Here is a 13,960-nt window from a genome sequence, read left to right as displayed (position 1 = left end):
GTGTGTATATATAATGTTATAGTGATCCCTACTCAGTGGTTGTCGGCCGTGTGTCAGATGGTAGTATATTAATCTGATTGCATCCCAATATCTTCAAATGTGGTGTGGAGAGATAGTTGATCGTGGATATGGGGGAGGGGCCCACCCAGGAGGAGGGGTCGGAGTGCTGGTAGACAGCCTGACTACGACTCCAGTTCCCAAGGTGGGCGCCACGCCGCACTCAACGAGATGGATGTGGAACAATGCATATCTTTCATAGGAAGCCAAAAATCTCCATCTCTGCATTGAGACCTCTCGGGATCATTGTGTCAAATTTGAATATTTTCCTGGATTCGGACCTGAACATGGCTGCTAAGTGGTTGCTGCCTCTCCATTGGCGTGGGATTCTCTCTATGGCTGTGTAGATAAGCGAAGACAGATCGCAGTTGTGGTATTCTTTATAATGTTTAGAGACTGAATGTAATTCGTAGCCTTTTTTGATATTTGATATGTGTTCGGATATCCTTGTTTTAAGTAATCTCTTGGTACGTCCTACGTATTGTTTGAGGCATGGGCACTGTAGAACGTATATTACATTATTGGAATGACAGGAAAGGTGTTCACGGATCTCATGTTTATATGGGCTATTGGATGAGTCGACTGTTGTTGTCTTTTTTGGAAAATTAGTAATTTTGCAATTGATGCATTTGCCGCACCTAAAAAAGCCATGTAATGATAGCCAGTTATGGTTGGGTTCAATCTTGTTTCTTTTAGTTGTTGGTGCCAGGCGCAGACCGAAGTTGGGGGCTCTGGTATAGGTAATCTGTGGTTTATCTGGTATTAATTGGCCTATGATTTTATCGCTTAGGATGTGATGACAGTGTTTATGAATACTTGTTTCAAGTTTTTTGTAATGTGCGTTATATGGTAAGATTATTTGGGGGGCTTCTTTATTTTCGATCGTGGTTGTAGTAGTCACATTGCTATTGTCAAAGAATTTTGTTCTGTCCATTAAGCGTACTTTTTCTAGTGATCTTTCTATTACTGATGTCGGGTAATCTTTTGCTAGAAACTGTTTCTTTAGATTTTCTGCTTCGATTTTGAACTGACTATCCCATGTACAATTTCTTTTTAGGCGTCTAAACTGGCTAGTCGGGATATTTAATAGCCAGCTGGGTAGATGGCAACTGGAGTGTAGGATAAAATTGTTTTTCATCATTGGTTTTTGGTAGGTGCAGCATTCTAATTTATTTTCTGTTATTTTGATTAGTAAGTCAAGGAATTCTACTTGTGTTTGGCTTATGTTGGTTGTGAGTGTTATATTTCTATCGTTTGTATTGATGTTCTCTAGGAATATATCAAATTTTTCCCTCGTGTCGCTCCAAATGAAGATAATGTCGTCTATATATCTACACCATAGTACCAGGCTCGTCCCCAGTAATGGAGTGATGAAGTCGTGTTCCCACTGGGCCATAAAGATGTTGGCATAACTGGGGGCGAACCTGGTACCCATACCAGATAAACCACAGATTACCTATACCAGAGCCCCCAACCTCGGTCTGCGCCTGGCACCAACAACTAAAAGAAACAAGATTGAACCCAACCATAACTGGCTATCATTACATGGCTTTTTTAGGTGTGGCAAATGCATCAATTGCAAAATTACAAATTTTCCAAAAAAGACAACAACAGTCGACTCATCCAATAGCCCATATAAACATGAGATCCGTGAACACCTTTCCTGTCATTTCAATAATGTAATATATGTTCTACAATGCCCATGCTTCAAACAATACGTAGGACGTACCAAGAGATTACTTAAAACAAGGATATCCGAACACATATCAAATATCAAAAAAGGCAAGAATTACATTCAGTCTCTAAACATTATAAAGAATACCACAACTGCAATCCGTCTTTGCTTATCTACACAGCCATAGAGAGAATCCCACGCCAATGGAGAGGCGGCAACCACTTAGCGGCCATGACCAGGTCCTGTCACGCCCATGGTTATGGTCGTGACTCCTTAACCGCAGGCTGTTGCCTGCGGTTTGTTTTTGGTTGTTCAACTACAGGTGAGGGCTGCTAGTGTGTTGGCTCACTTGTGGTTGCCGTGGGCAACAAGTGGTTGGAGATTGTCGCAGAGTGCAGCCTGAGCTGGTGCTAGGCAGCTTGCGGCATCTTCATGCGGTTACACCTAGCTACCTCTTTGTTAGGTGTGTGTGTGTATGTGTGCACTAGGTTTTATGTTATTGTGTGCACTTCCCCTTTTAGTGGTGTTTTCCCTTCCCTGGTGATGGAAGGGTTAACTCCCTTTCTGTGTGTGGAAAAAAGAGAAAAAATTAAAAATAAAATCCTTGACCACACCCACAATCACTAATTGGATGCAATTAGACTCATATAAATTCTCAAAAAGTAATAGGCGACTCATTCCCACTGAAGAAGGAGCAGCACGCTCCAAAACGCGTATGGGGTATTGAGTCAGCCTATTCAAACTAGCTAGCACCAAGGAAAAGGATTCTATAACAGAAGCTCCGGAGCTATTTTTCTTCCCTTCCTGTTTAAACTGCAGCACTTTTCTCGCCACCCACTTCCACGTGGCAAGCCGACACCAAGTCGAGCGGGAAACTCCGCTTCAAACGCATGTGACGTCGCCGGAAGTGAAGACTGCACGGTCGGAATGCTCAGCCGGCGGGTAACTCACACGTGCACGCCGCTCTGCAGGCAGGAGCCGCTTACCATTCCACCAGCGACTAACAGGAGGGTAATGTACCTGCTTATACAGCAGTAGTTTTTTCATATATACAGCTCATGTCATCGGACCTGTAAAGAAATTCTATACCAAATCTAATGTGATATTCTTGTCACAAGGAGACACTTATCTTATTAGTCCACCAGATGTTTTTTCCTCCAACAGGACTTGAATACAATTGACATTTCAGGACATTGTCCATTAGTTTTTATTAACAGGATTTGTACATTCATTCCTTCCACTGGATATTGCATCATATGATTGGACTTTCCTTCCACAGACTGTTTTTCAACAGGTGTATAATACCTCCCCTTTTTTCATTAGGATTTTTTTCCAACAGAATTTTTTTCCAACAGGATTTTTATGAATTGACATTTAAACCACCATTTTACTAGTATGTTGATTTTATATTGAATACAAGTGTGGATACTTACAGATATATATATATATTTACTAGCGATTTGCTTTATGATATTGTTCATATCTATTGGCGATACACTTTATGATACTATTTTTATTCAGGCATACCCAGCCATTGTTTTTTAGGCATATTATAGCTATTCTTTAATAAATAATTTTTGAATAAACCTATCATCCATACATCACTTATGTTTTGACTGCCATCCCTTTACTTTCACCATCTCTAGTGAGGGCCTACTAATGATCTGTCCATCTAAAACATTAGGGGTGAGGGCCTGCTGCCGAGCTGACCATCTAAAAAATGTTGTGGGCGAGGGCCTGCTGCCGAGCTGACCATCTAAAAAATATTGTGGACGAAGGCTTGCTGCCGAGCTGACCATCTAAAAAATGTTGTAGGCGAGGGCTTGCTGCCAAGCGGACCATCTAAAAAAAATTGTAGGCGAGGCCTGCTGCCGAGCTGACCATCAAAAAATTTAGGGGTTAGGGTCTGCTGCTGAGCTGACCCTAAAAAATTATGGTTGAGGGCCTGCTGGTGACCCTCTAAAACATTTTGGGTGAAGGCCCGCTGCTGAGCTGACCCTCTAAAACATTAGGAGCAAGGGCAGCCTAATAAGCATGTTGATATGATGGAGGAGGAAGACAAAAGGGAGATTGAACCATATACCCTTTTTAGTGGTGGAAGGGGTACATGGGAATACAGTGTATTGAATACACCATAAAAGCCACATTTAGAGTGCCTTTATGTTCAGCCGCTTTCCTCTGGTGGAGTAGAGAAGTCAGGGGCAATCCAGGCGATGCTGCAGCGTTGCCAGACCGACAGAAGCTGTCAATGACTTTTGGAAATGGGCACACACCTTCACCAGTAGCTCAGGCAAATTGGGGTAGGTTTCAAGAAACTTCTGAACCACTAGGTTAAACACGTGGGCTAGGCATGGTATGTGTGGGAGCTTGCCGAGCTCCAAAGCCGCCAATAAGTTACGGCCATTATCAGACACAACCATGCCTGGTTGTAGGTTGAATGGCAAGAGCCACAGCTCAGTCTGGTCCCTTATCCCCTGCCAAAGCTCTACGGCGGTGTGCTGTTTGTCACCTAAGCAGATCAGTTTAAGCAAGGCCTGTTGCCGCTACCCCACTGCAGTGCTACACTGCTTCCAGCTACTGACTGATGTCTGACTGGTGCTGCAAGATGAAAATTCAGAGGTGGAAGTGGAGAAGGAGGCAAAGGAGGAAAAGGGGGGTTGCAGCCACTAACGTAGGTGGTGGTGGAAACCCTGATGGAAGAAGGGCCCGCAATCCTTGGCGTTGATAGCCCCTGTGCCATCCGTGGGTACGACTCGTTCCCGGCCTCCACAGCGTTCATCCAATGTGCCGTCAGGGAAATGTAGCGTCCCTGGCCAAAAGCACTTGTCCATGTGTCAGTCGCTAGTCAGGGCACGGGTGATGTTACGGGACACATGCTGGTGTAAGGCTGGCACATGAAAAATATTGGTGGCTGGGGACAGAGTACCATGGGACAGCAGCCGCCATCAGGCTGTGGAAAGCCTCAGTGTCCACAAGCTTAAATGGCAATATTTCCAGTGCCAGAAATTTGGAAAGGTGTGGAATGCGCAGCTATGGTCTGTGGGTGGGTGGCTGGGTATTTGCGCTTTCATTCAAAGGCCTGGGTTATATCTGTACACTGTGCTGGGACGGGGAAGTGGATGTGCTAGCTGATGGTGCTTGCGAAGGTCCAGGTGCATGGCAGGAGGCATCCGGGCCTGCATCTTGGACAGGGGATTAGCCAGCACATATCACAGGGGAAGAGAAGGTAATGGTGTGACCCGCAGACACTGGTTGTGGACCCAGGCGTTCAGCCCACCTATTAGGGTGCTTTGATGCCATGTGGCGGATCATGCTAGTGGTGGTGAGGTTGCTAGTGTTCACGCCCCTGCTAATTTTGGTACGGCAAAAAAAAGTGCCAGATTGCGGAACACCTACCCCTTGGCAAGGGAGATTGCCGCAAGGGGGTGCTCCAGGGAACAGTTGTGGGCCTGTTTGGTGTGGCCTACCTTCTTCCTCTTTCCCCACTGCCTCTTCCAGCCCGTTGCAGTGCTGCGGATCTCTCCCCCTATGTACTGCTGTCCTCACTCGGCTTGCCACCTTCCCAGGTTGAGTCAGTGACTTCATCATCCAGCACCTCCTCTTCCACTTCCTCACTCTGGTCATCCTCCTGACTTGTTTACCTAACAACAACCTCAGTTATTAACAACTGTGTCTCATCATCATCCACCTCATTAAACACTAATTGCCGTGCCCCACCGTCATCTTCTTCTGACAGTGGATGCTCCAGAGTTTGGGAATCAGTGCACAAGATCTCCTCCTGTCCCTCTTCAAGCGGGCTTGGCGAGAGGCCCGAATTAAGGAATGGCAATGAAAAAAGCTCCTCGGAATATCCGAGTGTGGGATCACTTGTTTGCCAAGACTCTCCATGGTGGATGGAAAGAGTATCAGGGTGAGGATTCTGTTGACCAGACTCTTGGCTACTGAGACTGGACTATGTGGAAGACAGAGTGGTGCTTAACCGACTGGAAGCATTATCTGCTGCAATCCAACCGACCACCTGGTCGCACTGGTCTAACTTCGAGAGTGGTGTCCTGCGCCGCCCTGCAAACTGAGACATGAAGCAAGGTATCGTGGATGAGTGTGTTCTTGTGCTCTGGCAGCAGGCACAGTTTCACCGCGCCCAGGACCACGGCCTCTGCGTGAACCATCAGCAGCACGGCCACTTCACCATCCCTTACTGCTCGCCTTGCACATATTAAATGGTATATATGTTTGCAAGTATGTCACACCTACAGTAGTGCAGGTTTTGTAAGTGTATGCGCAAATAAAGTACACAGAATGTCACAGATACTTTTAGAATGCGCACACATTAAACAGGAGGTATAGTGCAAGTAATGTCGCTGTCTCCACCACCTAATAAAAAATGACACTGAATGAATGTCACTGATATTTAGGATGCGCACAAGTTAAACAGGAGGTATAGCGCAAGTAATTGCGCTGTCACCACTGCCTAATAAAAAATGACACTGAATGAATGTCACTGATATTCAGGATGCACAAACGTTATACAGGAGGTATAGCGCAAGTAATGTCACTGTCACCAGCGAATAAAAAATGACACTGAATTAATGTCACTGATATTTAGGACGGGCAAACGTTATACAGGTAATGTCGCTGCCACCAGCAGCATAAAAAATTGGACTGAATGTCACTGATATCGGATACACAAACGTTATACAAGAGATGTAGCGCAGGTAACTGTCCACAGTGGACACCGTCTACAGAAAAAATACATTGGATGTCACAGATATTTTTAGGCTACAGATATTTTTAGGTTACACAGGAGATGAAGCGCAGATAATGTCGCTGTCACCAGCGGCAAAAAAATCTGGCTGAAAGTCACTGATATTTCAGATACGCAAACGTCATACAGGAGATGAAGAGCAGGTAATGTCCGCAGCAGACATCATCTATGAAAAAAGAACACTGCATGTCACAGATATATTTAGGCTGTGCACACGTTAGACAGGAGATGTAGTGCGGCGGCCAAACAATTGCAAGCTATTTAAAAAAACTTTTGGGTCTCTAACAAGTTTTATCAATGTAGTGCAGGTTGCTCAAAAAATATATATTGCAACCACACACAATAGTCCTTAAAAGGACTTTTGGGTCTCTAACAAGTTTTAGCAATTTAGCGCAGATTGTGCTAAAAATATATATTGCTGCAACACACAATAGTCCTTAAAAGGACTTTTGGGTGTATAAAAAGTATAAAAACAAAAATATTGCTATTACAATCCCTACATTATCTCTCCCTTCTGCTCTCCAGCTCTCCCTGACTAATACTGAGCCAAACACGTGTCATTGGGTGCTATATAGCACAAAATGACGCGTTCTGGCCAGCCAATCACTGTAATGCCAGCAGGCAACATGGCTACGGCATTACAGTGAATGGCAGTACTTACCTGCACGTTTATTGGCTGCGTAGCGGGGAGGAGACTCGAGCATCTCGCTCAAGCACATTCGGTATTCAGCCATATACCGCAATGTGCCGAGCATCGCGATGCTCGAGCTGAACTAGTGTTATCAACGAGTGAAGTGTTTGTCGAAATCCTTGTTCCTGATAATTAGCCAATGTAAAGGCTCCAGCAATCACCCGATAAACAATCAAGCTATGGGGCAATCACGTCTTTCAGCCGTCACCAGAGATTATTGTTTCTTTGCAGAACATCTTCTGTGTAATGATTCGGTGAAATGATTCTTTGTGGGGTTGTGCAATCTCTATACTGATCACAGGCCCTCATACAGAGGAAAATATTGCTGAACATAAATGCAATTTTTGTTTATATTCAATTTTCAATGTCACTATCTATATAAAAAAAATCCAAAAATCCTGTAGTTTTTGCACTTCCCACTAAGCCTAATGATAGGCACCGTTTCTGGGTCTACACAGATCATTTTCCAGCATCTCATTATTTACTGAGACAGGATTACAATTACAGATTTCCCTATATATAGATGTCAAGGCATCCATCATTCAGAATAGTAGATGATTAAAATGTATTTACTCCTTCCTTGTACAATGACCTCTGCATGGGTCCCTAAATGTGCCTAGAAAACTCTCTCATAGAAGTCATTCAATTTTATCCAGTCTATTGTGTCTTTAGCCTATGTTGGGTGCTGTAAAGCATCTCTAAATGTTACTAAAAACAGCTTTGGCAAGAAGGCTGCCTCAATAATAACAAAATAAAAAATCTGCAATCAGAAAATTACAAAAATAGATTTGAAAAAAGAAAAAAAAAATATAGGTGACATTCCCTTTCACTGTTGTTCCTTGTACACATCAGGGGAAATTATTCTTTGGGTACGTCCACATGGGATGACTCCATTGTTGAATTTATTTCATTGGTATTCAGCAGTGAGTTTCTCTGAAATACATTACAGCAAAAACTACCTGAAATGGGCTTTTTTTTTTTTTTTAGGTGACATTGCTATGAAATTCTCAGTGAGTCGTCCGCTGCATTTCAGCTTTGCATTGCAATGGTAAGAAGCCTTAGGCAAAACCCACGGCATAATTTGATACGTTGCAGATTATTTCTACATACTGTATTTTGGATGATATTTCTGAAATCTCATCCACTATGCTGGTACTGTAAATGCTGCAGATGTAAGGTACGAAGGTGAATGCTGACAAACTCACTCTGACAACTGAGGAACAGTGAAATGGTTTTACTAAAGATGCTTTTGCAGTACAGGAAAAAACTATTATACTTGTGAAACAGGTAAATTTATATTCTATAGGGACGCTGTCACTTTAAGAAACTTGATAGCAGGGAGGGTGTATCTACAGTCTCTGTAGAATTGGTTTAACTTTATACAGTCTCTCAGGGGCCAAATGTATTGTTCCTGCTAGTGGGCGAGGGTCCTTCTTGGTGTTTGATCTTTATCTCTCCAAGGTGGAACCTTTCTCTTTGATGTAGTGGAGAATCTGGCCAGGCACTTCTGAAGCTTTGCTTGTCTGGCACATGTGCTCCACACTCTGCTCCCTTGCACTGGTCCTTGTTGCACTCTTCCTTCAGTGCCACACAATACTCTGCCTGCCTCAGCATCTCTGCACCTGTCTGGGCTGTACTGCTTCACTTGGGTGGCGCTCTGGTAACGGTTTTGTCTTCCACTGTTATCTCTAGCTGGGAACTTGCTCCCTCTGCTGGACTGGAATGATGATAGCAACAGCTCCCTCTGACTCTACACCTTTCCTCCTTGGTTTGAGGGTGGCCGTCCCAGCAACTTCAGTAGCCAGAATATAGTCATCCTAACAGGAAGGCATCCTCCCAAAGTTAGCATGCTGCAAATGTCTTAGCTCAGCTGAATGCTCCACAGATGGACCATCATTCTCCCCTTGATGCACAACTGGTCCTTCCCTTCTTTCCAAGGGGACTGGCTCTGGTTGAGGTAATACCCACCATTCTTCTTCCCCAGACGGCATTGCTGTTCTGAAGGAGCTCTTTGGTATAGGCGCAGGAGCACTTCTCAGAAAAGTGCATGACCTGAGCCTATTTTGGTTGCACTGTGCACAGAGGCCCAGTCACACCCTCAGGTTTTACCTCAAACACTGGTATGCTTCAATTAAGTTGCCGGACTACGTCGTATGGGAAGGTCTCCCACCTCCACTGCAGCTTCCCAGCCCTTCTGCCATCCAAGTCTTAGGGGTCCACCCCTCACCTTTCTCACTGGCAGGCATAATCATATTAAGAGGGCACCTTCCATTCCTAATGATTATAAGCAAGACAGGTGACACGCGCTCTGCAATTTAGTCCTGCCATCTCTCCTTCTTCTGTTCCTCCAATGTTTGCAACAGCTCTACTAGGGTTCTGTTCAGGTGCTCAAATGCACCATTTTCCTATGGATGGTAGGGTGTAGTGCATGTGTTTCGAATCTGGTACAAATGACAGCTATTCTATCACTTTCGAATGTTTATAGTTGAATTCCAGATCACCTGATAATAATCATCAACCCCCAGTGCACAGAGCAAGTCAGGTAAGACCTTTGGTAATTGGAAAAATAAACGTAGTTCCAGCACTTCAATTTCGTTGTGTTGCATTCTTCTTTATTATGGTGACCAATTTACAACATCTATAAATATCCAAACACTCCAACACCAGTTAACGCGTTTTGGACAAACCATTCTTAGTCTTAACTGATAAAAAATGCCTAACTCAAAGGTTTATATAGGTGGCACCTACTTCCTCTGACCTAATCAAGGGAGGAGAAAAACAGGGTGGGGAGCCACCTGTTTAATTGAGGAAGGCATTTGTTAGTTCACCTTGTGACTTACATACAAAATACAAATATATTTAAAATCATATATACTACTGAAGCCACTATACAGATATTAATACACATGTACAGCAGGCTGGATTTCCAGCCTGCATTTGTGAGAGGGGCATAGGGTATTTACCTGCCGCACGGCCTCTCCAGGCTGTCGGCATCTCGTGGTGCGGCTTCTCGTGGCGCTGACGTCATTCCGGCGCGACTTCCGGTTCCAGCTTCCTCAATGTGTGCGGTCCTCAGCGTGAGTGTCACGGCGGCGCGATCTCCCCTGCAGCATCGGTAAGTTCGGCACCGGTGCTTTCGTTTCCTGCAGGTCTCAGGTCACTGCGGCCGCCACCAGCCGGGTGCACCGCATCTTTTCATCACGGCTCATCCAAATTTACCATCCGTATAACAGTAGTACCTCCTCATGTAGTAATACACTGTAACAGTACGTTTGCACGGGCTATGATCCGCTGACGTTTGTATCTGCCCCTACAAGATTCACACAGCAGTGTATTACCTTACCGCATGAATAACAATTGAGTTCATCTCTGCTCGGAGACTCACGCACGTTTTCTGGCGCCTCTTCCAAATGAATGTTGACATCATCTTTCATAAATTGTGTACTTTCAATTGGTCATACAGCATAGGTGAACCAGCATTCAAGCATGGTTCCCTCTGTCCTGGGCCTCCCTGTCCTTGCTGTGGCCCGGTCAGCTGCCTAGCTATCACACGGGGCACCTCAGCGTTTTCCTGAGTCATAGCATCCACGAATGCCCTGGGTTTCTTTTGGTCTGGGGGCGACCTCCCCCGGGTCCAAGTGCCATGCATACGTGGGTCTGGCCCAGCGGTGGATCTCCCACGCGTCAAAAAAACAAACAAAAAAAAATCTACACGGTCACACATGCTGGGTTCGTCCGTCTTGTCGCCTGACATATCCGTTCCTATTCGTGTCCTGTTTGCCTGATACGTTCAGGTCCTCTTGTTGTCCTGTTTGCCTGATACGTTCAGGTCCTCTTGTTCGTCCTGTTTGCCTGATACATTCAGGTACTCTTCATGTCCTGTTGCCTGATACGTTCAGGTACTCTTCGTTTCCTGTTGCCTGATATGTTCAGGTCCTCTTCTTGTCTTTCTTGCCTGATACGTTCGGGTCATCTCGTTTGCTCAATGTGCATCATACCTCATTACATCTCTCTCCGTTTCATGTTTTGTGCTCACGCGCCTCGCCCAGGTCATACCTCCTTCTGCTGTCCTGTCAGTTTAGTCTTCTTCCACTATCCTCATGTTTTCTCTAATTGCCTATCACGCCAGTTATACCTCTTTTCTTTCCAAGGCTCAGGTTGGTGCCCTCCATCTGCCCTCCAGCAACCGGGTCATGTTTTCTGCTCTCCGCACGCCCAGTCTGGTGTCTGTCGCGATCAGTTTGTCTCGCTCAGGTCCTGTTGCTCTCCGTTGCCGTCACACGCGGGTCATGTCACCTCACTGCCTGCCACATTTGTCAGCTCGGGGCTGGCGGCCAGTGGAGGTCTCGTCACCCGGTGCGACTCGGCCCACGGTCATGTCGCAGGACCCAACGCTTACAAGTCATGTGATACACAAGGTCATGTTCATTTTCTACCTGATACGCTCAGGACACGTTTTGTTTCACCCAAGCCTTTTTCCGTCGCCTGGTATCTTTCAGGTCGTACCGCCTTCCTCTGCCCGACATGCTCGGGTCATTTGTGTTCGGTCCACCTGATACGTTCAGGACGGTTTTTGTTTGTCCACTGCCTGGTACGCTCAGGTCACCTCGTCTCGTTCACCGGTCTCTCTCAGTCCGCTACCCCAGGCATGCCTTCTGTCCACTCATCACGGCTCCTGGCACATGCCACTCATCTCCACAGCACTTTCTTCTTGTCTTTCTTGAGCACCAACCTCTGGCACGTCCCTGTTATCCAAACTCGATTATCCTGCACCGTCTAAATTTATCGAGAATTGCCTGACACGCTCAGGTTGTCATTTATTTTTTCCTCGTCCAGGTCGTTGGTCTTTTCCTGATCATCACTTAAGGAAGTTCCTTTATCAGAATTGTAACGGACCGTTTCAGCAGACAAGGGGTTAAAATCCGTTTAGGCGATATGCCCCTTTCTGAGAGACAGGCACAGCTACTGCAGAACACCAACCTCCCGAACTGGATACAAAATAGCACTCCAAGCTGGAACCTCACAAGTAGCTGCCGGCAGATGAACAGGAAAAGCGTACAGTCAGCTTACACTCCTGGCAATCAGTCTCCAACAGCATACAGGGAATCCCCCCAATAACGAGACAAGGCTCCGTCTTGAGGGTCTAGCAGTGGTCTGACTGTACTTCAAGTACAGCCTCTTTTATTGATAAAAAAACAAACATAGTACTGCCCACAGGGTTTTGAAATCTAACCAATCAGTAATTCACAACACACACAATGTAAATACAGCAACCAATCGTTCCCGCCCCCTAGAGGACCAGAAGGGAGACTGCGACACAGAACAGATACAACATATCCCCACAATGCATCATGGTTTCCTCCTCTCTGCCTGGGAGACGACCGAAGACAATCCAATTATCTCTCAGGACAAAGGGGAGATCGCCAATACACATGTGGAGACAACAGGACAGACATCACCAGTTAAACACACAATGGGACAATGGGACAATAGAACCACACCCAGCATATTCCTCCCAAGCTGACAAGCTACACTTATTATAAGTTGTTACAACTTTGTGAGGTTACATTGTCCATACATATAACTTACATCAATTTAAACAGTATAACTTGGGGGACAAACCTATCCAAAATTCCCTGGAATAGGTTCAGGGGTTTAAAAGTTACTATGGGCCATAATCCTGAGGCAAGAGGCTTTTAAACAGCCCCCTCCAAAACCCAGTGGCGAGGTTGGTTTCGCCACACATCTCCCCCCCCCCCCCCCCCCCCCAGGGAAGACTAACCAGATACCTGACCTCACGCCGGTCGGTACCTGAGTTAGTCTGGCAGCCCACCCACAACAAAATACTGGACCTGCTGAATTTCGTAGCCTGTCTCTGTCCAGTGAATCCACCAAGATTATATTTGTAGCTGGTACTCCCGGTCTCTGAGTTGCTCCCTGGCTTGGAGTGGAGGTTGCTTTGTGGGCAGGGATCAGCGGTACTCTGCCCTGGTACCAGCGCTACCATGGAAGAAGCCTGGTTGGAGTCTGGCTGTTGGAGGGGGAAACCGACTGTCTCCCCTTTGGCTAAACAGCCCTGTTGCTGGGGGACAGGACCGACTGTCCCTACCCCCTGTGCTGTAAGTGCAGAGACTACGGTCCCATCTGCACTGTTGTGGGGCTTACTGTCTCCCCCTGGTGTGTTAAGCTGCCGCTGGGGAGAGGGGGTAACGAGCTCCTCTCCCATACATACTTCCAGCCGCTGGGGAGTGCGACCGACCGCCTCCGCTCCCAATACAGTGTCCTGCTGCTGGGGAAAGGAGACTGGGCTCTCTATTCCCTGTAGGACACTCTGCCGCTGGGGGACAGGACCGCCTGTCTCTGCCCCCTGTAACTCCGCCTGCCGCTGGGGAATGGAGACTCGGCTCCCAATTCCCAAAAAATCATGCTGCTGCTGGGGGGCAGGAACAACTACCTCTGCCCCCTGTAATTCAGCCTGCCGCTGGGGAGGGAGGCCGTTGCTCTCCTCTCCCTGCTTTTCACACTGCCTTCCCAGCACATCACTCTGCTGCTGGGGGGCAGGAACAACTACCTCTGCCCCCTGTAACTCAGCCTGCCGCTGGGGAGGGAGGCCGCTGCTCTCCTCTCCCTGCACTTCACACTGTCGCTGGGGAATGGAGACTAGGCTCCCACTGTCCCGCAACCGTAACCTCCAATGGAGGTCCACCCAACGTGGCAGCTGACCGTCACCTTCTGCCCGGTATAGTAGGGTCTTAGACACTAGATTCCTCAC

Source organism: Bufo gargarizans, chromosome 6 (genome assembly GCF_014858855.1).
Source record: "Bufo gargarizans isolate SCDJY-AF-19 chromosome 6, ASM1485885v1, whole genome shotgun sequence".
NCBI classification, from domain to species: Eukaryota; Metazoa; Chordata; class Amphibia; order Anura; family Bufonidae; genus Bufo; species Bufo gargarizans.
The sequence above is the reverse complement of the archived record's forward strand: the minus strand, read 5'-3'. Positions refer to the sequence as shown.